Source organism: Stegostoma tigrinum, chromosome 6, assembly GCF_030684315.1.
Source record: "Stegostoma tigrinum isolate sSteTig4 chromosome 6, sSteTig4.hap1, whole genome shotgun sequence".
NCBI lineage: Eukaryota > Metazoa > Chordata > Chondrichthyes > Orectolobiformes > Stegostomatidae > Stegostoma > Stegostoma tigrinum.
Window position 1 is genome coordinate 45,703,747 of NC_081359.1, and position 22,411 is coordinate 45,726,157.

At 45.7% G+C, this 22,411-nt stretch overlaps 1 long non-coding RNA gene across 2 annotated transcripts in view; it reads right to left on the reverse strand.

Moving 5' to 3' along the window:
* LOC125453526 (uncharacterized) overlaps positions 1 to 22,169 on the reverse strand; it is a 32,765-nt gene extending 10,596 nt beyond the window's left edge. For both annotated transcript variants that reach the window (XR_009445841.1, XR_007247781.2), the window contains exon 1: positions 22,059 to 22,169. This is a non-coding gene — a long non-coding RNA (uncharacterized LOC125453526). The remainder of the gene's footprint in view (positions 1 to 22,058) is intronic.
* Positions 22,170 to 22,411: the final 242 nt, after the last annotated feature.

The window sequence follows — 22,411 nt, forward strand, 5'->3', positions numbered from 1 at the left end:
TACTATTGCGGGGATGGTAACTCAAAGTAAAGTTGCAGCAGCCAGATCAGTGGCACCACATCTGGCACTGTTGTACAGCAGGAAAAGTTGAAGTGTAGTTGAGCTATAGTGATGAAGGGACTCTAGTCAGGGACAGATAGATGATTCTGTGGCCTGAAGCAAGATCCCAGTACAGCATATTGCATCCCTGGTGCTAGGGTTAAGGATGTCTGAACAGACAGGATATTTTGAGGGGGTACGGTAAGTAGCCAGAGTTTGAGGTCCATATTGATAGCTGCAACTTTCATAGATCATAGAATCCCTACAGTGTGTGCCCAACAAATTCACACCACCCCTCAGAGCATCCCACCCAGACCCATCCCTCATAACCCACCTAATCTACACATCCCTGAACACTACAGACAATTTAGCATGGCAAATTCATCTAGCTTGCACATCTTTGGACTGTGGGAAGAAACCAGAGCATATGGAGGAAACCCACACAGATACAGGGAGAATGTGCAAACTCTACACAGACAATTGCCCGCAAGTGGAACTGAACCTGGTGCTGTGAGGCAGCAGTGCTAACCATTGAGCTCCTGTGAATTTTGCAGTGCCTCATCTGTCTTAATGCCTAAGGTGTTTAGAGAGTTAGGTGCAAAGTTGAAAAGCAGAACTTCTAGGGTTGGAATGGAGGACATAGAGCACAGAATCCCTAAAGTGAAAGACGGCCATTCAGGCCATCAAGTCCACACTGACCCTCCAAAGATCATCCCAATCAGACCCACCCTATCCTGCATATCCCATCCTCGACATTGTGGGTAATTTAGCATAGCCAATTCACCTAAGCTGCACATCTTTGGCCTCTGGGAGGAAACCAGAACACCCAGAGGAAATCTGCACAAACATGGGGAGAATGTGCAAACTCCACACAGACAGTCACTCAAGGCTGGAATTGAACCCAGGTCCATGGTGCTGTGAGGTAACAGTGCTAATCGTTGTGCCACCATGAAGCCCTACTCCAATTACCAAGCACTTGGTCCACAGTCCTGTCTGACTTGACATCACACTGAACATCTTCTACATTCTATGCTCTAAATTCTACTGAAACGTTACAACAATTTCTACGCTATAGACAGTGAGTTCCAGATTCCCACCACTATCTACGTGAAAATGTTTTTCTTCATATATCTACTAAACCTTATCTTAAATCTATCCTCTGAACATGGATTTCCCCCGCATCAAGGGGAAAGATTTCTCCCTGCCTGACCCATCTATGCCCCTCAATTTTGAACAAGTGGACAAATGGAAAAGTACAGCACAGGAACAGGCCCTTTGGCCATTCAAGCCTATACTGACCATCATGCCCTAATTAATCTAAAAACAAACCTGCCATTTTTCGAAATGTATGCCTCTATTCTCTCCCTATTCATGTACCCATCTCGGTGCCTCTTAAATGTCTTCAGTGTGCCCACTTCTCACCACATCTTCTGATAGTGCATTCCAGGCTGCTACCACTGTGAAAAACTTCCCTTGCACATCTTCCTCAAACTTTCCCTTCTGACCTTGAACCTGTGTCCCCTTGTAATTGAAACTTAACCCTGGGAAAAAAGCCTGACTATCCACCCTTTCTATGCCTCAATTTTGTAGATCTCTATCAGGTCTCTTCTCAGCCGTCGTCTTTCCAGTGAAAATAATTCGAATCTTTTTAACCTTTCCTCATAGGCAATGCCCTGAAGACCAGGCAACATCCTGGTGAACCTTCTCTGTACTCTCCAAAGCTGCCACATCCTTCTAAGTGGTGTGGTGACAAAACTGCACACAATACTCCAAATGCAACCTAAAGGGTTTTATATAGCTGCAGAGATAATAGGAACTGCAGATGCTGGAGAATCCAAGATAATAAAGTGTGAAGCTGGATGAACACAGCAGGCCAAGCAGCAGCTCAAGAGCACAAAAGCTGACATTTCGAGCCTAGACCAGAAACATCAGCTTTCGCACTCCTGAGATGCTGCTCAGCCTTCTGTGTTCATCCAGCTTCACACTATTATTTTATACAGCTGCAACATGTTTTGCCAACTCTTGTACTCCATGCCCTGGGTGATGATGGCAAATGTGCCATATGCCTTGTTAATTGTAAGACAAAGCAGAGATGTCACTGAAAGGAATCCTGGGAGTCGGCACTGCAGTCACTGTGACCAGTCTCAATATTTCGGAGGAACTGGTGTCAAGGAATAGTTAAACCTGAAACACTATGTTAGTGTGTCCCCCCACCACCCCCGTTCCACTTCCTGTAACCGAAAAGAAGAGCACTGTGTCATGTTGAGGCCAGGTAAGATTCTTTTTTTAAAGTGTAAAAGGGCGAGATGGCAATTAGGGCAGTGGTATGATCCTCCTGCCAGATGTGAAAAATCAGGGAGCAGTCTGGTGTCTTTGACAACTATATCTGCAGGAAGTGTAACCAACTGCAGATCCTCAGGCCACGTGGCTTGATTGGAGAAGCAGCTAGACACAGTGTGGAAACCGGCCAATTGGCCCAAAGTGTCCACACTGCCCCTCCAAAGAGCATCCCACCCAAACTCACCCCCTACCTCTGTAACTTTGCATTCGTCATGGCTAATCCAGTTAAATTACACACCTCTGGGCAATTTTAGCATAGCCAATCCACCTATCCCGCATATCTTTGGACTGTGGAAGTAAACCAGAGCATTGAGGCATTATGGATGGAGCTCAGGATTAGGAAGGGTGAAAGCACTACGTTGGGAGTTTTCTATCATCCGCCCAACAGCCCACGAGAGATAGAGGAGCAGATATGTAGTCAGATACTGGAAAAGTGTGAAGTGTGAAAACAGCAAGCTGATTATGGTAGGTGATTTCCTCTTATTGACTGAGAATCCCTTAGAGCCAGGGGCTTGGATGGAGAGCAATTTGTTAGCTGTGTCCGGGAGGGCTTTTTGAGGCAGTATGTTGACAATCCAACCAGAGAGGAGGCCATATTAAACTTAGTCCTAGGGAATGAGACAGGCAGGTTATTGATGTTTTAGTAGGAGCGCATTTCGGGCATAGCGACCATCATTCTGTAAGATTTCGAGTAGCTATGGAAAAGGACACGAGTAACCCTCAGGTACGGGTGCTTAATTGAGCAAGAGCCAATTACATCCTAATTAGACAGAATGTGGATTGGAAGCAGTTATTTGAGGGCAAATCTACCTCTGGGAGGCTTTTAAAGACCAATTGACTGAAGTGTAGGACATGCATGTCTCTGCAAAACTAAAGGATAGGAACAGCAGGATTGAGGAGCCATGGATGACAAGAGAAATTGTAAGATTTGTCAAATGAAAAAGGAAGCGTACAACAAGCCTAGGCAGCTACAAACTGACGAAGCGCTGGAGGAGTACAGCAAAATTAGGAAGGAACTTAAATGTACAATTAGGAAGTCAAAAAGGGGCAATGAAATGTCTTTAGCAAACAGGATCAAGGAGAATCCCAAAGCTTTTTATGCATATGTTAGGAGAAAGAGGGTAACAAGGGAAAGAGTAGGCCCACTCAGGGATGAAGGAAGGAAGTTATACGTAGAGCTACAAGAAGTGGGGGAGATCCTAAATGAGTATTTTGTTTCGGTTTTCACCAAGGAGAAGGATAAGATTAATCTTAAGGTTCAGCATGAGTGTGTGAATACTTCAGAGAATGTCAACATATTGACAGAGTAAGTTTTGGGAATCCTAAATTGCAGTAAGATAGACAAGTGGCTAGGACCAGGTTACTCAGCGAGGAAAGGGGGAGGGGGAAGTAGCTGGGACATTGGCAGATCTCTTCACACTCTTGTTGGCCACAGGTGAAGTTCCAGAGGATAGGGAATTAGCAAATGTTGTTGCCTTGTTTAAGAAAGGATGCAGAAATAATCCAGGAACCCAAAGCTGGTGAACTTGATGTCAGTGGTAGGGAGCTCTTGGAGAAGATACCAAGGGACAAGATATATGTGCATTTGAAGGAAAACGGACCAGTTAGTGACAGGCAGCATGGTTTTGTCCAGGGAAGGTCATGTCTCACCAACCTGATTGAATTTTTTGAAGAGGTAAGAGCATAATTGATGAGGGAAAGGCTGTGGATATAGTTTATATAGTCTTTAGTAAGCCTTTTGATAAAATCACACATGGCAGGTTGGTAAAAAACTAAAATCACAAGGGATCTGGGTGGGCTGGCTAGATGGATTGAAAATTGGCTTGGTCATAGAAGACAGAGGATAGTGGTGGAAGGATGTTTTTCATAATGGAGACTGGTAACTAGTAGTGTTCCACAGGGATTAGTTTTAAGTTCTTTGTTGTTTGTAACACAAATGATCTGGAGGAAAGTGTGGGTGGTCTGATAAACAAGTTTGCTGATGACACGGAGATTGGTGAAGCTGCTGATACTGTCGATGATTGTAAGTATACAACAGGACGTAAAGAGACTGGCGACTTGGGCACAGAAATGGCAGATGGAGTTTAATCCAAACAAATAGGGCAGCACGGTTGCTCAGTGGCTAGCACTGCTGCCTCAGTGCCAGACACCCGAGTTTGATTTCACCCTCAGGGAATGTTTGTGTGGAGTTTGCGCATTTTCCTTGCGTCTGTGTAGGTTTCCTCTGGGTGTTCCAGTTTTCTCCCACAGTCAGAAGATGTGCAGGCTTGGTGGATTAGCCATGCCAAATTTCCCATTGTGTTAAGAGATATGTAGCTTAGGTGGGTTATAGGGGGATGGGTCTGGGCGGGGGGGGGGGGGGGGGGGATGCTCCGAGCGTCAGTGTGGACTTGATGGGCCGAAGGGTCTGTTTCCATACTGCAGGGATTCTATGATGTGCAAGGTGATGCATTTTGGAAGATCAAATTTAGATATGAATTATATTGTAAATGGCAAAACCCTTAGAAACACTAAGATTCAGACAACTCTGGATATGCAGATTGTATACTTTCACAATTGTTGGTACTATTAGTAACTCTACAAATTTTCTTCAATAGTTTCCCTGCTACAGACCCACTGCTCTAAGTTCCCTGTTCTATCTCAGCCATGCTTCTTGTAAAATGGAACCACATTAGCTGTCCTTCAATCCTCTGGCATCTCCCCTGTGACCAGAGACAATTTAAAAATTTGGGTCAACGGCCCCTAATTTAAATTACATTAGATTAGATACCCTACAGTGTGGAAACAGGCCCTTTGGCCCAACATGTCCACACCACCCCTTGGAGCATCCCACCCTGATCCATCCCCCTATAACCCACACACCCCTGAACTCAACCACTGTGGGTGGGTGGGGGGGAAGTTGCGGTCCTTGAAGAACGCGGGCATCTATGATGTGCGGGAGTGGAATGCCTCATCCTGGGAGCAGATGCAGCACAGGCGAAGGAATTGGGAATAAGGGATGGAAACCAAAGTCCATTTCAAGCCCACCGACTCCCACAGCTACCTAAATACACCTCCTCCCAACCACCCTCCTGCGAAAATTCCATCCCCTCTTCCCAATTCCTTTGCCTCCGCCACATCTGCTCCCAGGATGAGGCATTCCACTCCCGCACATCCCAGATGTCCACGTTCTTCAAGGACCGCAACTTCCCTTCCCGCAGTGGTCGAGAACGCCCTTGACCGTGTCTCCCACATTTCCGGCAACACATCCCTCACACCCCGCCCCCACCATAAAAACCCAAAGAGAATCCCCTAGTCCTCATTTACCACGCCACCAACCTCCGGATACGACGCATCATCCTCCGACACTTGCACCATCTACAATCCAACTCCACCACCCAAGACATTTTTCCATCCCCACACTTGTCTGCTTTCCGGAGAGACCAATCGGTGACTCCCTTGTCCGCTCCACACTCCCCTCCAACCCCACCACACCCGGCACCTTCCCCTGCAACCTCAGGAAGTGCTACACTTGCCCCCACACCACCTCCCTCACCCCCATCCCAGGCCCCAAGATGACTTTTCAAATCAAGCAAATGTTCACCTGCACATCTGCCAATGTAGTATACTGTATCCACTGTCACCGTTGTGGGTTCCTCTACATTGGGGAAACCAAGCGAAGGCTTGTGGACTGCTTTGCAGAACACATCTAACCTACACTATTCCATGTACATCCATATGCTTGTCCAATGACGACTTAAATGTACTTAAAGTTGGCAAATCTACTACCGTTGCAGGCAAAGCGTTCCATTCCCTTACTACTGAGTAAAGAAACTACCTCTGACATCTGTCCTATATTTTTCACCCCTCAATTTAAAGCGATGCCCCCTCGTGCTCGCCGTCACCATCCTAGGAAAAAGGCTCTCCCTATCCACCTATCTAACCCTCTGATTATTTTATATGTTTCAATTAAGTCACCTCTCACCCTTCTCTCTAATGAAAACAGCCTCAAGTCCCTCAGCCTTTCCTCGTAAGACCTTCCCTCCATACCAGGCAACATCCTAGTAAATCACCTCTGCACCCTTTCCAAAGCTTCCACATCCTTCTTATAATGCAGTGACCAGAACTGTACACAATACTCCAAGTGCAGACGCACCAGAGTTTTGTACAGCTGCAGCATAACCTCTTGATTCCGGAACTCGATCCCTCTATTAATAAAAGCTAAAACACTGTATGCCTTCTTAACAGCCCTGTCAACCTGGGTGGCAACTTTCAAGGATCTGTGTACATGGACACCGAGATCTCTCTGCTCATCTACACTGCTAAGAATCTTACCATTAGCCCTGTACTTTGCCTTCCGGTTACTCCTACCAAAGTGCATCACATCACACTTGTCTGCATTAAACTCCATTGGCCACCTCTCAGCCCAGCTCTGCAGCTTATCTATGTCTCTCTGCAACCTTCAGCATCCGTCGTCACTATCCACAACTCCACCGACCTTAGTGTCGTCTGCAAATTTACTAACCCATCCTTCTACGCCCTCATCCAGTTCATTTATAAAAATGACAAACAGCAGTGGACCCAACACCGACCCTTGCGGTACACCACCAGTAACTACTAACACTTTTGGTGGTGCTCAGCAAGCCTTTGTTTTATCATCCAGTTGGTTCATTCCACTTGCCCTGATGATGGAGGGTGATGAGAGCAGCGGAGGTCCCTTTTAATGTTTAGCAACTTGCAAACTTCCAAGTAGACAGCACCTGTGAAATGCATTCCTTGGTCAGAGTCTATGCTGGCTGGGACTCCCCACTGAGGAATGTAATCCTTGCACAAAACTTTAACTGTATGATTGGCTTTGGCTTGTTGGGCTGGAGAGGTTTCTACCCATCTGGAGAATAAGTCCACAACAGCTAGGACTTCAGCATACCCTCGACATGGGGGGAGGGACATGTAATCGACTTGTATTTGTTTGAACGGTCCTCTAGGAACAGGGTTTCTCAATGGGGGGTCATGGCTGTGATGCATCCAGGATCGTTCTTCTGGCAGGTCATGCAATGATCTGTTACCACCTGGGCATGCTTCTTAAAACCCCAACCCACCAGCTCTTATGGCATCATGCCGTCATTTGCTACGGAGCCAAATGCCCCCATGAATGGATCTGTTGCACCAAAAAGGGCATTAATGCCTGCGGGGCCACGGGTTTGTCGCTCTCTCTGTCTCCAGATACCATTGTCTTAGTTTAATTCCTGCCTCAATCTTGTTTTCTTTGCAGGAGCGATGACTCTGCATATCCTTTAGGTCTTGTGAAAAGCGTCCTTAATTTACACATTAAGGCACGTTCCATTGAACGCTCTTCTGGTGAGGCCGCCTGTTGGTCGGCCAGTGTTTCCTAGTTTCTGTGGTGCTTTGATATGTGCCTTACATTTCAGGATGGAGACTCTTGGGGTAATTGTATGGCTTCAAGGATATTTCAGACTTCATTCCCATCTCGGATGGGGCTATCTGCAGCTGTGGCTTGAAATCGTGGGCTACTCCAAATGCACAGGGGGAATCTGTGTAGATATTAGCTGTCTGTCCCTTTGCTATCTTGCATGCTTCCGATAGAGCACGCAGCTTGCCTGTTAGGCTGATGTACAGGTGGGTAGACTACCTTTTGCCACAACTTCATGTAGATTGGTGAATGCCCCTCCCGCTCTTCTGATCCTGTTTTCAATGGAAGAGGATCCGTCTGTAAAAAGAACGATGTCCAGATGCTGCAGAGGCTCCTCTGTTGCTAGCGTGCTACAGCTATTTGTTTTAAAATTTCCCCACAGTCATGTTCTTCATACCCATCTCTTCCCTCTTGTTGTCTGCCTGGGAGCATAGTTGCGGGTTAACTGGGCTAGGAGGAGATTGGGTCTTCTAAGACTGCTGTCCAGCGGGTCCATCTGGCTGCCGTTACTTGTGATACTCTATTCACTGACAGTAAGACATGTACTCTGTGGGGACACTTGAAGTTATAACACAGACACCTGCCACTGGAATAACGGCCGTACCGTAGTACACGGAGAAAACACGCCGCTATCAGATGTTACCGTGTAGTTTGTCTATCTCAGTTCGACACTGGAAACAACAATTTGACAAGGGACATACTCTAGAAGGGTCATTGGACCCGAAATGTTAAATCTTGCTCTCTCTCTCTCTCCTCAGATGCTGCCCAGACCTGCTGAGTTTTTCCAGCAATTTCTGATTTTGTTTATGGTTTCCAGTGTCCGCAGTTATTTAGGTTTTATTTTGATCAGGGACGTGGCGGTTCAGTAACCCTGGCCCTCGCATGTGTGAGTCGGTTGGGCAGAGTCACGGAATCGGACTGTCTCGCGCTACAAGGTGGTCGAGGGTGCGCGTGGGTAATGGGCGCTGCAAGAACACCGAGAATGTTCGAGCCGTAACCGGCCGCTCAGCGCGGGATGTGATCGATGCCTCCAGCTGTTCCTCCGGCATTGCCAGGCTCAAATCCCTGATTTCTAAGTAGATTTCCATCATGTGGAGCAGTGGTAGTATCCGTGCCTCTGAGCCAGTGTAATCACACCCGCTTCATGGTGTGTAATAATATTTCTGAACAGGTTGATTATAAAACAAATCAATTCATATCGTTTACCTGCTAAGTTCTGCATTGTCATTTAATATAGGATTTTTTATGCTAGGTACCTGACATAAGTCCAAATAGTTCGTAGCAAAAACAAAGGGGATTTTGGTAACTTTCTTGGTTAATCACAGAAATGTTGAGTCATGACATACTGTGTTATGCTAGAAAAGGCCTTTAACCCACTGTGTCTTGGCTGATTCTTTGAAAAGATAATCCAATTAGTCAAATTTCCTTGCAGTCCACAGCTTCAAAACTTGGAAGTTTTTTGAGCTAGACCCTACTGGAAAGGGAAAGTGAAAAGTGAAAGTAATTTCACCCTCTCACTTGCTAAGATATCAAAGAATGCTTTAGTTATGGCTCCATGACCCACTAACACTGGCAGTCAATACATTTGAACACTACAACCAGCCAATATCCGTCCAAGCCACTCACCATCCTGACTTAGAAATACGTCACTTTCTTCAGTGTCCTTGGATCAAAAAACATAGAATTTCCTCCCTAGCACCATTGTCGGTTTACTTACAGTATATGGTATGCAGCAGTTCAAGAGTCAGCTCATCACCACCTTCTCAAAGGCAACTAGGGTCAGAGAAAAAAATGCTGGCCCAACCAGCAATGTCATCATCCCATGGGTGAATAATACTTCAGTAGTTATTGATGTTTCCAGTGGTGCAGCACAGGTAGTTTGATGAATACAGTAAAAATAAGCAAATATATCATTAGTGCAGCAGTTTCTCTCACTTGGAGATAATATTGATTCAGACCAAGTTGAGGAAGCTCTGTAGATGTGTGCCAGTTTTGGTGAGGACTATTCTCGCAGAATTTGGGTAGTTGAGTGCTCTTGTCAGTGTGAGGATTTAGTTAGTTCCAGATAGAGAAGCTGAAATCTTTTGTAAGGAAGAAAATGTTTTGAAAGACTGTGACTATGATTGGTGATATACAGACTGAGAAACTGCCATTTAATGTGTGGTTTTTATGGTTTATAATTGACTGTAACCTGCCTGTTAATTCATGTTCAACTTGCATTCATTCTGAGTTTTTAAGAAGATAGGGGTTACTTAAGATAATACTTAATGTTTACTTTGTTTCACTGATTTCTAATACAACTGGAATGTGGGCAATGATTCCTGATTTATTATGATTCCAGGTGGGATATCCCCAACTAACCTATGGTCCAGGGTAGAGAGAGAGATGAAGGTGAATTTGTTAACTTAGCTCCACCCTCTGTTGGTTGCCACAGGGTTAATTTGAAAAGAGATTTGTTCGTTGTGGACATCTTTTCCTACACCAAGTATAACAAATGTGAAAGCAATGGAATAGTGATCTTAGGGGACTTCAACTTCCTCAACATTAACTGGAGTAGTCATTATGTGAAAGATTTGGAGAGAGCAGAATTCTTAAAATGCATCCAGGAGTACTTTTTAAGCCAGTATAGAGAAGGGGTGGTCCTGGACTTAAGTTTAAGTAACAAAGATGGGCAAGTGGTTGAAGTATTAATGGGAGAGCGTTTTTCAGATGACGATCATAACTCAGTTAGATTCAAGATTGTAATGGAAATAGTCAAGGATAGGAAAATTGCTACCCTTGGATAGGAAAACTCAAACAGTACATGGAGTGGGAGGCGAAGGTCTCACTATTAAAACAACACGTCCAGTGCTCGTTAAATTGGGACCGCATGAATTAACAACTTCAGTTTAGGTAGGACCAATGGAACAAGATCTGTTGGGAATGAGTATCCCAACTCAGGTAAATTCCTCCTTGCGCTTTGAGGATAGTAAAGTGACCTGGTCTATAAGATGCACGAAAAATAGAGGTAAAAAACCACCCAATTTGAACAAAGAATAAGAATAATTGAGGTTTGCTCAAGGAGGAACCAGCATCATTCACTGTGCTCACCCCTCCATGCAGCAAACAATACCCCATTAGCCCAGCCTCAATCACAGGAATCTTGCCATCATCCAACAACTGGAAGAACAAGACATACTGGTGAAAACACACAGCTCCTTCAAAAACATTGTATGGTTGTTGTGAAAATACAATGCAAGTTAGCGCCTGACTGTTGACCGAAGAAAGGCATAGATCAGAAAGCTCCTTTGGCTGCAGATCTCGCCACCGTTTTTAGTGCCCTCACAGTGGAACATAAATACTTCTCAGTGATGGATATGGCCAATGGATTTTGGTCAGAACCCTTGGCACCTGAAATCCAACAGTGGTTTGTCTTCACCATCCAGCAACAATAGTACATCCGGTCCTGGCTACCACAGGGCTTCCACAGCAGTCTTACTGTATTTCACATGGCCCTGAAAAATCATGTGAGAATTACCTGCTATGTCTTCTGCAGTTATTCAGTACGTGGATAATATTCTGGTGGCTTCCAATGCAGAGGAACAGCACAAACAGGATCTGTGAATCCTGCTGGACCACTTGCACTCCCGAGGAAATGAAGCCAATTTTAACAAAGCTCAAGTGTTGCAGGAAGAGGTTGTGTATTTGGGGCAAAATATTTTAGAGGGAAAATGAGAACTTAGCCAGGACAGAACTGCAACAATTTGGAAGGGCCAAGAGCCCAGTACCATCCAGGAACTCAGATCCTTTTTAGGACTGTAATTTTAATCGGAACTGAATTGACTCCTACACACAATTAACTCAGCCACTGAACAACTTAAAGGTCAAGAGAACATCAAAAGAGGTTATCACCTTCACGGAAGAGTTGCAGGACTGGCTTTGGGAATTCCTGACAGTGGGAAGCTGTTTACTTTTTTGAAAGTGAAAAGGAAGGATACATGACAGCCATACTGATGCAAGAACATGGAGATTTACAAAGACCTATTGGATACTTCTCAGCAAAATTGGATGCAGTAGCCCTATGATGGATAGGCTACTTGAGAGCCATGGAAGCCACATGTCAGGCAGTAGTGGCCACTGCTTAGATGGGCTTGAGATTGGTATGACAGGTTGGCACAACATCGAGGGCCGAAGGGCCTGTACTGTGCTGTAATGTTCTATGTTCTATGTTCTAACACCTCCACTCGGTTCGCAATAAACAACTGCACCTCCCAGTCACAAACCATTTTAACTCCTCCTCCCATTCCTTAGACACATGTCCATCCGGGGCCTCCTGCAGTGCCACAGTGATGCCACCCAAAGGTTGCAGGAACAGTAACACATTCTGCTTGGGAACCCTGCAGCCCAATGGTATCAATGTAGACTTCACAAGCTTCAAAATCTCCCCTTCCCCCACTGTAACCCAAAACCAGCCTAGCTCGTCCCCGCCTTCCTAACCTGTTCTTCCTCTCAGCTATCCCCTCCTCCCACCTCAAGCTGCACTTCCATTTCCCACCTACTAACCTCCTTGACCTGTCCGTTCTCTCCGGACTGACCTATCCCTTCCCGACCTCCCCACCTATGCTGTCCTCTCCACCTATATTCTCCTCTATCCATCTTGGGTCTGCCTCCCCCTCTCCGTATTTATTTCAGGACCCTCTCCCCATCCCCCTCTCTCACGAAGGGTCCAGGCCCGAAACATCAGCTTTTGTGCTCCTAAGATGCTGCTGTGTTCATCCAGCTTCACACTTCGTTATCTCGGATTCTCCAGCGTCTGCAGTTCCCATTATCTCTTGTTTTTTTTAAATTTCCTTTTTTTATATCCAGAAATGCTTTTACACACAACTGAACATCATTTTTATTGATTATCAAATCATCTGTGGTACTCTATTTTTCTATTAACCGCCTTTTAAGTCATCCATGTTTTCCAATTGATTAATTTATGTGCAGAACCCAATAAGGGCAATGCGGACCATCAAAGATGAGGGAGAGGTGGGAAAAAGAAGCAGGTGCTTCATCAAAATTGAGTTGAAAGGGAGGTCCATTCCTCATAGCACTGCAGGTTTAATTTTTCCTGATGTTCATCTTTTTATTAAAAGAGAAAATGCCATTGAAAAATCTCTGATGTCATTACACTTGCTAACAGAGTTCCAGGCCATTATCCCTTACTGAGCAAAAAGTTCTTCATCTCTCCCTGATATCTCAACCTAAATGGTTGTCTATGTTATCCAAATCAGTTGTTATTTTGTAACTATGCCTCAATTTCCTTTGCTTCAAGAACAACAGCAGATTCTTCAGCCAATATTGTTACTAAAATTTCCCATTGATGGCACCATTCAGGTAGTTACTTCAAATCTCTCCAAGTTCTTGTTTTGCTTTTGCCCCTCATTATTGATTCTAAAACATTATCCAGATATTAATGTTAAACTGAATGATTACAGTTGCTGTTTTCTTAAATAAGGATGGACTCCTCAATCCACTGGCATCCCGTACTATCCCCCACCCCATCGATGTGGGCCTCCAGGACCAGATGACTTATCCATTCTGAGCACTGTCAGTTTGTTAAGTAATTCTTCCCTTTTTAGTAATTCTTCTAATAACTCTTGTTTTTCACCTACCCATCTCCTCCAGAATCTCCACTTCTACCAATAATTCAATACTTTGATAGCTTTCTCTTCACAAGCAAACAGACATGGGCACCAACAACATAGGTAGGAAGAGAGACAGGGATTTAAGGCAGAAATTCAGGGAGCCAGGATGGAAGCTGAGAGCTAGGACGAACAGAGTTGTTGTCTCTGGTTTGTTGCCCGTGCCACATGCTAGTGAGGTGAGGAATAGGGAGAGAGAGGAGTTGAACACGTGGCTACAGGGATGGTGCAGGAGGGAGGGTTTTGGATTCTTGGATAATTGGGGCTCTTTCTGGGGTAGGTGGGGCCTCTACAAGCAAGATGGTCTTCACCTGAACCAGAGGGGTACCAATATCCTGGGGGGGGAAATTTGCTAAGGCTGTTCGGGTGAGTTTAAACTAATTCAGCAGGGGGACGGGGACCAAAATTGTAGTTCGACGATAGAAAAGAATGAGAGTAGGGTGATCCGAAATAAAGTTTCAGGGCGGCAAGATGGCACCGCCAAGCAAGAAGTTGGATTGAAGTGTGTCTACTTCAAGGCCAGGAGCATCCGGAATAAGGTAGGTGAACCTGCAGCATGGGTTAGTACCTGGGACTTCGATGTTGTGGCCATTTCGGAGACATGGATAGAGCAGGGACAGGAATGGTTGTTGCAGGTTCCGGGATTTAGATGTTTCAGTAAGAACAGAGAAGATGGTAAAAGGGGCAGAGGTGCGGCATTGTTGGTCAAGTATTACAGTTGCAGAAAGGATGTTTGGGGACTCAACAACTGAGGTAGTATGGGCTGAGGTTAGAAACAGGAAAGGAGAGGTCACCCTGTTGGGAGTTTTCTATAGGCCTCCGAATAGTTCCAGAGAAATAGACCAAAGGATAGCAAAGATGATTCTCGATAGGAGTGAGAGACATGGTTGTTGTCATGGGGGACTTCAACTTTCCAAATATTGACTGGGAACACTATAGTTCGAGTACTATAGATGGGTCAGTTTTTGTCCAGAGTGTGCAGGAGGGCTTCCTGACACAGTATGTAGATAGTCCAACAAGGGGCGAAGCCACATTAGATTTGGTACTGGGTAATGAGCCCAGCCAAGTGATAGATTTGGAAGTAGGTGAGCACTTTGGTGAGAGCAATCACAATTCTGTTATGTTTACTTTAGTGATGGAAAGGGATAGGTGTATACCACTGGGCAAGAGTTATAGCTGGGGGAAAGGCAATTACGATGAGATCAGGCAAGATTTAGGGACCACAGGATGGGGAAGGAAACGGCAGGGGATGGGCACGTTAGAAATGTGGAGCTTATTCAAGGAAAAGCTCCTGTGTGTCCTAGATAAGTATGTACCTGTCAGGCAGGGAGGAAGCTGTAGAGTGCAGGAGCCATGGTTTACAAAGGAGGTAGAATCTCCGGTCAAGAGGAAGAAGAAGGCTTATGTTAGGATGAGATGTGAAGGCTCAGTTAGGGCACGTGAGGGCTACGAGGTAGCCAGGAAAGACCTAAAGAGAGAGCTCAGAAGAGCCAGGAGGAGACATGAGAAGTTGTTGGTGGATAGGATCAGGGTAAACCCTAAGGCTTTCTATAGGTATTTAAGGAATAAAAGAATGACGAAAGTAAGATTAGGCCCAATCAAGGATAGTAGTGGCAAGTTGTGTGAGGAGTCAGATGAGATAGGGGAAGCACTAAATGAATATTTTTCAACACTATTCACTCTAGAAAATGACAATGTTGTCAAGGAGAATACTGAGATACAGGCTACTAGACTAGGTGGGATTGAGGTTCACAAGGAAGAGGTATTAGAAATCCTTCAGAAGGTGAAGATAGACAAGTCCCCTGGGTCGGATGGGATGTATCCTAGGGTCCTCTGGGAAGCCAGGGAGGAGATTGCCGAGCCTTTGGCGTTGATCTTTAACTCGTCATTGTCTACAGGAATAGTGCCAGATGACTGGAGGATAGCAAATGTGGTTCCCCTGTTCAAGAAGGGGAGTAGAGACAACCCTGGTAACTATAGACCAGTGAGCCTTACCTCTGTTGTTGGTAACGTGTTGGAAAAGGTTATAAGGGATAGGATGTATAATCATCTAAAAAAGAATAAATTGATTAGGGATAGTCAGCACGGTTTTGTGAAGGGAAGGTCGTGCCTCACAAACCTTATTGAGTTCTTTGAGAAGGTGACCAAACAGGTAGATGACAGTAAACCGGTTGATGTGGTGTATATGGATTTCAGCAAGACGTTCGATAGGGTTCCGCACAGTAGGCTATTGTACAAAATGCAGAGGAATGGAATTGTGGGAGATATAGCAGTTTGGATCGGAAATTGGCTTGCTGAAAGAAGACAGAGGGTGGTAGTTGATGGGAAATGTTCATCCTGGAGACCAGTTACTAGTGGTGTACCACAAGGGTCGGTGTTGGGTCCACTGCTGTTTGTCATTTTTATAAATGACCAGGATGAGGGTGTAGAAGGATGGGTTAGTAAATTTGCAGATGACACTAAGGTCGGTGGAGTTGTGGATAGTGATGAAGGATGCTGTAGGTTGCAGAGAGACATAGATAAGCTGCAGAGCTGGGTTGAGAGGTGGCCAATGGAGTTTAATGCAGACAAGTGTGAGGTGATGCACTTTGGTAGGAGTAACCAGAAGGCAAAGTACTGGGCTAATGGTAAGATTCTTGGCAGTGTAGATGAGCAGAGAGATCTCAGTGTCCATGTACACAGATTCTTGAAAGTTGCCACCCAGGTTGACAGGGCTGTTAAGGCATACAGTGTTTTAGCTTTTATTAATAGAGGGATCGAGTTCCGGAACCAAGCGGTTATGCTGCAGCTGTACAAAACTCTGGTGCGGCCGCACTTGGAGTATTGCGTACAGTTCTGGTCACCGCATTATAAGAAGGATGTGGAAGCGTTGGAGAGGGTGCAGAGGAGATTTACTAGGATGTTGCCTGGTATGGAGGGAAGGTCTTCCGAGGAAAGGCTAAGGGACTTGAGGCTGTTTTCATTAGTGAGAAGAAGGTTGAGAGGTGACTTAATTGAAACACATAAAATAATCAGAGGGTTAGAAAGGGTGGATAGGGAGAGCCTTTTTCCTAGGATGGTGACGGCGAGCACGAGGGGGCACTGCTTTAAATTGAGGGGTGAAAGATATAGGAGAGATGTCAGAGGTAGTTTCTTTACTCAGAGTAGTGAGGGAATGGAACACTTTGCCTGCAACGGCAATAGATTCGCCAACTTTAGGTACGTTTAAGTCGTCATTGGACAAGCATATGGACGTACATGGAATAGTGTAGGTTAGATGGGCTTGAGATCGGTATGACAGGTCGGCACAACATTGAGGGCCGAAGGGCCTTTACTGTGCTGTAATGTTCTATATTCTATGTTCTATGACTACTCATTAAATATTCTAGATTTACCCTGTGCTTTTCCTGTCTGTCACGACACCAACCTTACTACCTATTTATTGTTTACATGATCAAGGTTTTTTTGTTCCCGTTTATGTTAACTTCCATCATTTTCTGATATTTCGTCATTGCCAGTCTTATTTTCTTCTCCTCTTTCACTGTTAACATCATAAGACCATCAAAATTAGGAATGTGAGAAAGCCATAAACCCCTTTCAGCCAGCTCCATCATTCAACAGGATTGTGACTGCAATGGATTCCCTTCAAGCCAATGTTATCTTCCGAATGAGTGGTGGCGAAGCCTGGTCACAGTACTCGATGATGGGTCCAAATAAGGTTTTGCATAGCTGCAGTGACTTCTGCATCCTTATATTCAACCCTCTAGATATAAATGCCAGCACTCCATTAGCTTTCTTAGTTACTTTCTACACCTGTTCATGGTATTTTAAAGATTATGAACCTGAACCCCAAATCTCTTTGGACATCCACTGTGCTTAACTTTATACAATCTAGACAATGCCCTGATCTATCCCTCTTCAGTCCAAAATGGCTAACCTCACAATTGTTAAATATGGCAGATGGATTTCAATGTTTAGCACCTTTGGACTTATCAATACCCCTTTCTAATTTTATGCTATTACCTACAATGTCAGCTAACTTTGAGTCATTTGCAAATTTGGATGCAGAGCTTTCCATTTAATTATAGAATCCCTACAGTGTGGAAATAGGCCCATTGGCTCAACAAGTCCACAACAACCAAGAGCATCCCACCCAGGCTGATTCTGCTATTCCCTACCTAATTTACACATTATATGAGTAATTGAAGCCCAAACACAGATCTTTGGGGGACACCAATGGTCACATCCTGCCAATTTCACTACTCTTGCATGCCTCATAACCAATTTCACAGACATCAGTAATTTGTCTTCAATTCCATGGGCTGTGCCTGAGCTAACAGTCCTTACGCAGGACTTGATCAGTTCTGAAGAATGGTCATTGAACCTGAAATGTTGACTCTGCTTTCTCTTCCACTGATGTCCTTATACTGTTTAGCCTCTCCAGCAATTTCTGTTTCTGGTTTTTTGTTCAGCAGCAAACCAGAGAACAATGCAGCACAGGTCCAGGCCCTTTGACCCACTATGTCCAAGCTGACCATTTTGCCATTCTAAAGTAATTCCACCTGCCTACATGGCCCAGATCCCTGTATTCGCTGCCTGTTCATATGTCTGTCTAAACGCCTCTTAAATATTGCTATCGTATCTGCTTCTACCATAGAACAGAGAAAAGTACAGGCCCTTCGGCCCACGATGTTGTGCGGTGGATTAATCCTAATCCAAAAATAAGTAACCTAACCTACATGCCTCTCAATTCACTGCTGTCCATGTGTATGTCCAGCTGCCGCTTAAATGTGACTAATGACTCCACTTCCACGACTACCACTGGCAAAGTACTCCCTGCGCTCACAACTCTCTGGGTGAAGAACCTCCCTCTGACGTCTCCTCTATACCTTCCTCCTAACACCTTAAAACTATGATCCCTCGTGGCAGTCAATCCTGCCCTGGGGAAAAGTCTCTGGCTATCGACTCTATCCATGCCTCTCATTACCTTGTACACCTCGATCAGGTCACCACTCTTCCTCCTTCTCTCCAGAGAGCAAAGTCCAAGCTCAGTCAACCTCTCCTCATTAGACAAGCCCTCCAGTCCAGACAGTATCCTGGTAAACCTCCTTTGCACCTTCTCCAAAGCCTCCACATCTTTCCTATAATAGGGCGACCAGAACTGGACACAGTATTCCAAGTGTAGTCTCACCAAGGTATTGTAGAGCTGCAGCAAAACTTCGCGGCTCTTAAACTCGATCCCCCTGTTAACGAAAGCCAAAACACCATATGCTTTCTTAACAACCTTATCCACCGGGTGGCAACTTTGAGGGAGCTGTGCACTTGAACACCAAGATCCCGCTGTTCCTGCACACTGCCGAGAATCCTGCCTTTAATCCTATATTCAGCATTTAAGTTTGACCTTCCAAAATGCATCCCTTCGCATTTATCCAGGTTGAACTCCATCTGCCATTTCTCAGCCCAGCTCTGCATTCTGTCAATGTCTCGCTGAAGTCTGCAATAGCCCTCGATACTATCAACGACACCTCCAACCTTTGTGTCATCAGCAAACATACTAACCCACCCCTCAACCTCCTCATCCAAGTCACTTATAAATACTACAAAAAGCAGAGACCCAAGAACAGAGCCCCGTGGGACACCACTCAGCACTGAACTCCAGGCAGAATACTTATCATCTACAACCACTCTGTGCCTCCTGTCAGCCAACCAATTCTGAATCCAGACAGCCAAATCACCCTGGATCCCATACCTCCTGACTTTATGAATGAGCCTGCCGTGGGGAACCTTATCAAATGCCTTGCTGATGTCCATGTACACCACATCCACTGCTCAACCCTCGTCAACCTGTCTCATGACCTCCTCAAAGAAGTCAATAAGATTTTGAGGCATGACCTGCCCCTCACAAAGCCATGCCAACTTCCCAAAGCTATGCTTTTCCAAATAGTCATAAATCCTATCCCTCAGAATTCTTTCCAAAACCTTGCTGACCACAGATGTAAGATTGACTGGTCTGTAATTTCCAGGGATTTCCCTACTCCCTTTCTTGAAAAAAGGAACAACATTTGCCTCCCTCCAATCTTCTGGTACAACTCCCATGGAGAGCAACGAAACAAAGATCTTCGCCAGTGGCTTAGCAACCTCCTTTCTCGCTTCCCAGAACACTCTAGGATAAATCTGGTCTGGCCCTGGGGACTTATCAATCTTAATGTTTGCCAAAATTTCCAGCACATCAACTTCCTCAATCTCGATCTGTTCAAGCCTGTTTCTCTGCTCCTCAAAGTTCTCATTCACAACAAGGTCCCTTTCCTTGTGAAAGCCAAAGCAAAAAACCCATTTAGGGCTTCCCCTACCTGCTCAGACTCCATGCACAAGTTCCCTACACTATCCCTGATTGGCCCTACCTTCTCCCTGATCATTCTCTTCCTCCTCACGTAAGAGTAAAATGCCTTCGGGTTCTCCCTAATCCTTCCTGCCAAGCCCTTCTTGTGCCCCCTCCTGGCCCTCTTCAGTCCACTTTTGAGATCCTTTCGAGAAAGCCCGTAATCTTCTAAAACTGTGCTAGAGCCTTGCTTCCTGCACCTTACGTATGCTGCCTTTTTCTTTTTGACGAGAAGCACCTCTGTTCCCATCATCCAAGGCTCCTTAATCTTACCCCTTCTTACCTGTCTCAGAGGAACAAATTTATGCATCACTTGCAACGACTGCTCCTTAAACACAGTCTCCACCAGTCTGTTGTGCCCTTTCTGTGGAACAATTGCTCCCAATCTGTACTTCCCAACTCCTGCCTGATAGCGTCAGTTTCCTTCTCCTTAGTTAAATATCTTCCCCTGTTAACTGCTCCTTTCTCTCTCCATGGCTATGGTAAATGTGAGGCTGTTGTGGTCACTGTCGCCGAAGTGTTCACCCACCACAAGATCTGACACCTGTCTTGGCTCATTGCTGAGCACCAAATTCAAACTGGCCTCTCCCCTCGTCGGCCTGTCACATACTGACTTAGGAAACCTTCCTGAACACACCTGACAAAAAACGGCTCCATCCAAACCATCTGCACTAAGGAGGTTCCGATCAATATTGGGAAAGTTGAAGTCACCCGTAACAAAAACCCTGCTACGTTTGCACTTTTCAACAATCTGCCAGCCTATGAGTTCTTCGATCTCTCTACTGCTATTTGGGGGTCTGTAGAAAACCCCCAATGGGGTGGCTGCTCCCTTCCTGTTCCTAACTTCTACCCATACTGACTCAGTCGACAAACGTTCCTCGGCAACCTTAATTTCTCTTGCTGTGATGTACTCTGATTAGCAATGCTACACCCCCTCCTCTTTTCCCCCCCTCCCTGTTCTTTTTAAGTGTTCTAAACCCTGGTGCATCTAGCAACCATTCCTGCCCCTGTGAAACCAACATCTCCGTTATGGCCACAACATCATAGTCCCAAGTACTGATCCAAGTTCCTCACTCTTATTTCTGACACTCCTTGTATTAAAGCAGACATATTTTAATTGATCCCTTCATTTGATCACTTGAAAAACCTTCCTGGTAGATTCACTGCATCCTGCTACTGCCTCATCGACTACTATGGCCCCTCCCCCCTCAGATGTGTAGCTCTGGTTCCCACCCCCCCCTGCCAAACTAGTTTAAACCCTCCCGATTCACTCGAGCAAATCTCCCACCCAGGACATTTGTGCCCCTCCAGTTCAGGTGCAACCCGTCCTTCATGTACAGGTCCCACCTTCCCAGAAGGCATCCCAATGGTCTCAGTATCTGAAGCCTTCCCTCCTGCACCAGCTGCGCAGGCACGTGTTAAGCTGCACTCGCTGACTGTTCCTCACCTCTCTATCTGGCACTGGTAGCAAGCCTGAGAACACTATTCTTACTCATCCAGCTCTTCAGCTTCCAACCTAGCTCTCTGTAGTCCCTTTTCAGATCCTCAATCCCTTTCCTGGCTATGTCATTGGTGCCAATATGTACCACGATTTCTGGCTGCTCACCCTCCCCCTTCAGAATCTTGTAGACCCGATCGGCGACATTCTGGACCCTGGCACCTGGGAGGCAACATACCTTCTGGGAGACCCGTTCCTGACCACAAAAATCTCCTGTCAACCTATCTAACTATTGAGACCCCTACCACTAGCTTTTTCTATTCTCCCCCCTTCCCTTCTGAGCCACGGTGCCAGAGACCTGACAACTATGGTTTTCCCCTGGTAGGCTGTCCCCACCAGCAGTATCCGAAGCGGTATACTTATTGCTGAGGGGAACGGCCGCAGGGGATCCCTGCTCTGTCTGTCGGCTCCCTTTCCGCCTCCTGACTGTAACCCAGCTGTCTTCATCCTGCGCTTGAGGAGTGACCACCTCCTTGTACATCCTCTCAATTTCCACCTCAGGCTCCCGGATGATCCACAATCCATCTAGCTCCAGCTCCGGTTCCCTAACTCGGTTTTCGAGGAGCTGGAGTTGGGTGTACTTCCCGCAAATATGGCCAACGGAGACATGTGTCGTGTCTCTCGCCTGCCACATTCTACAGGACGAACATGTAACTGTCCTAACATCCATATCCCGCTAATCTGAAAGCTCACACAATACTAAACTAGGAAGAGAAACAAAAAAAGCACCCACTTAAAAACACTCACCTTCCCAGCAAGCTCCACACTTCTTCCGCTCTTCCTGCAGCTCTCTGCTGCAAAAAGGACCGTTGGCTTCGAGGTAGGTACTTAAATAGCACTCACTTACCTTCCCGACTGCTTCTATACTGCGACCTCATTTCCGCCCGGCTCCCGCCGCTCTCTGCTATAAAAAGCCATCTCCCTTAGTAGCGCGTCATAGGCACCTCTCATCCTCTGCATCATTTTTAAAAAAAAACTTCTCACACCGCCTTCAAACATTTCCCCTCTCGCCTTAAACCAAGCCCCCTAGTGTTTGATATTTACATCCTGGGAAGAAGACTCTGACTGTGCGCCCTATCTGTGCCTCATAAGTTTATATA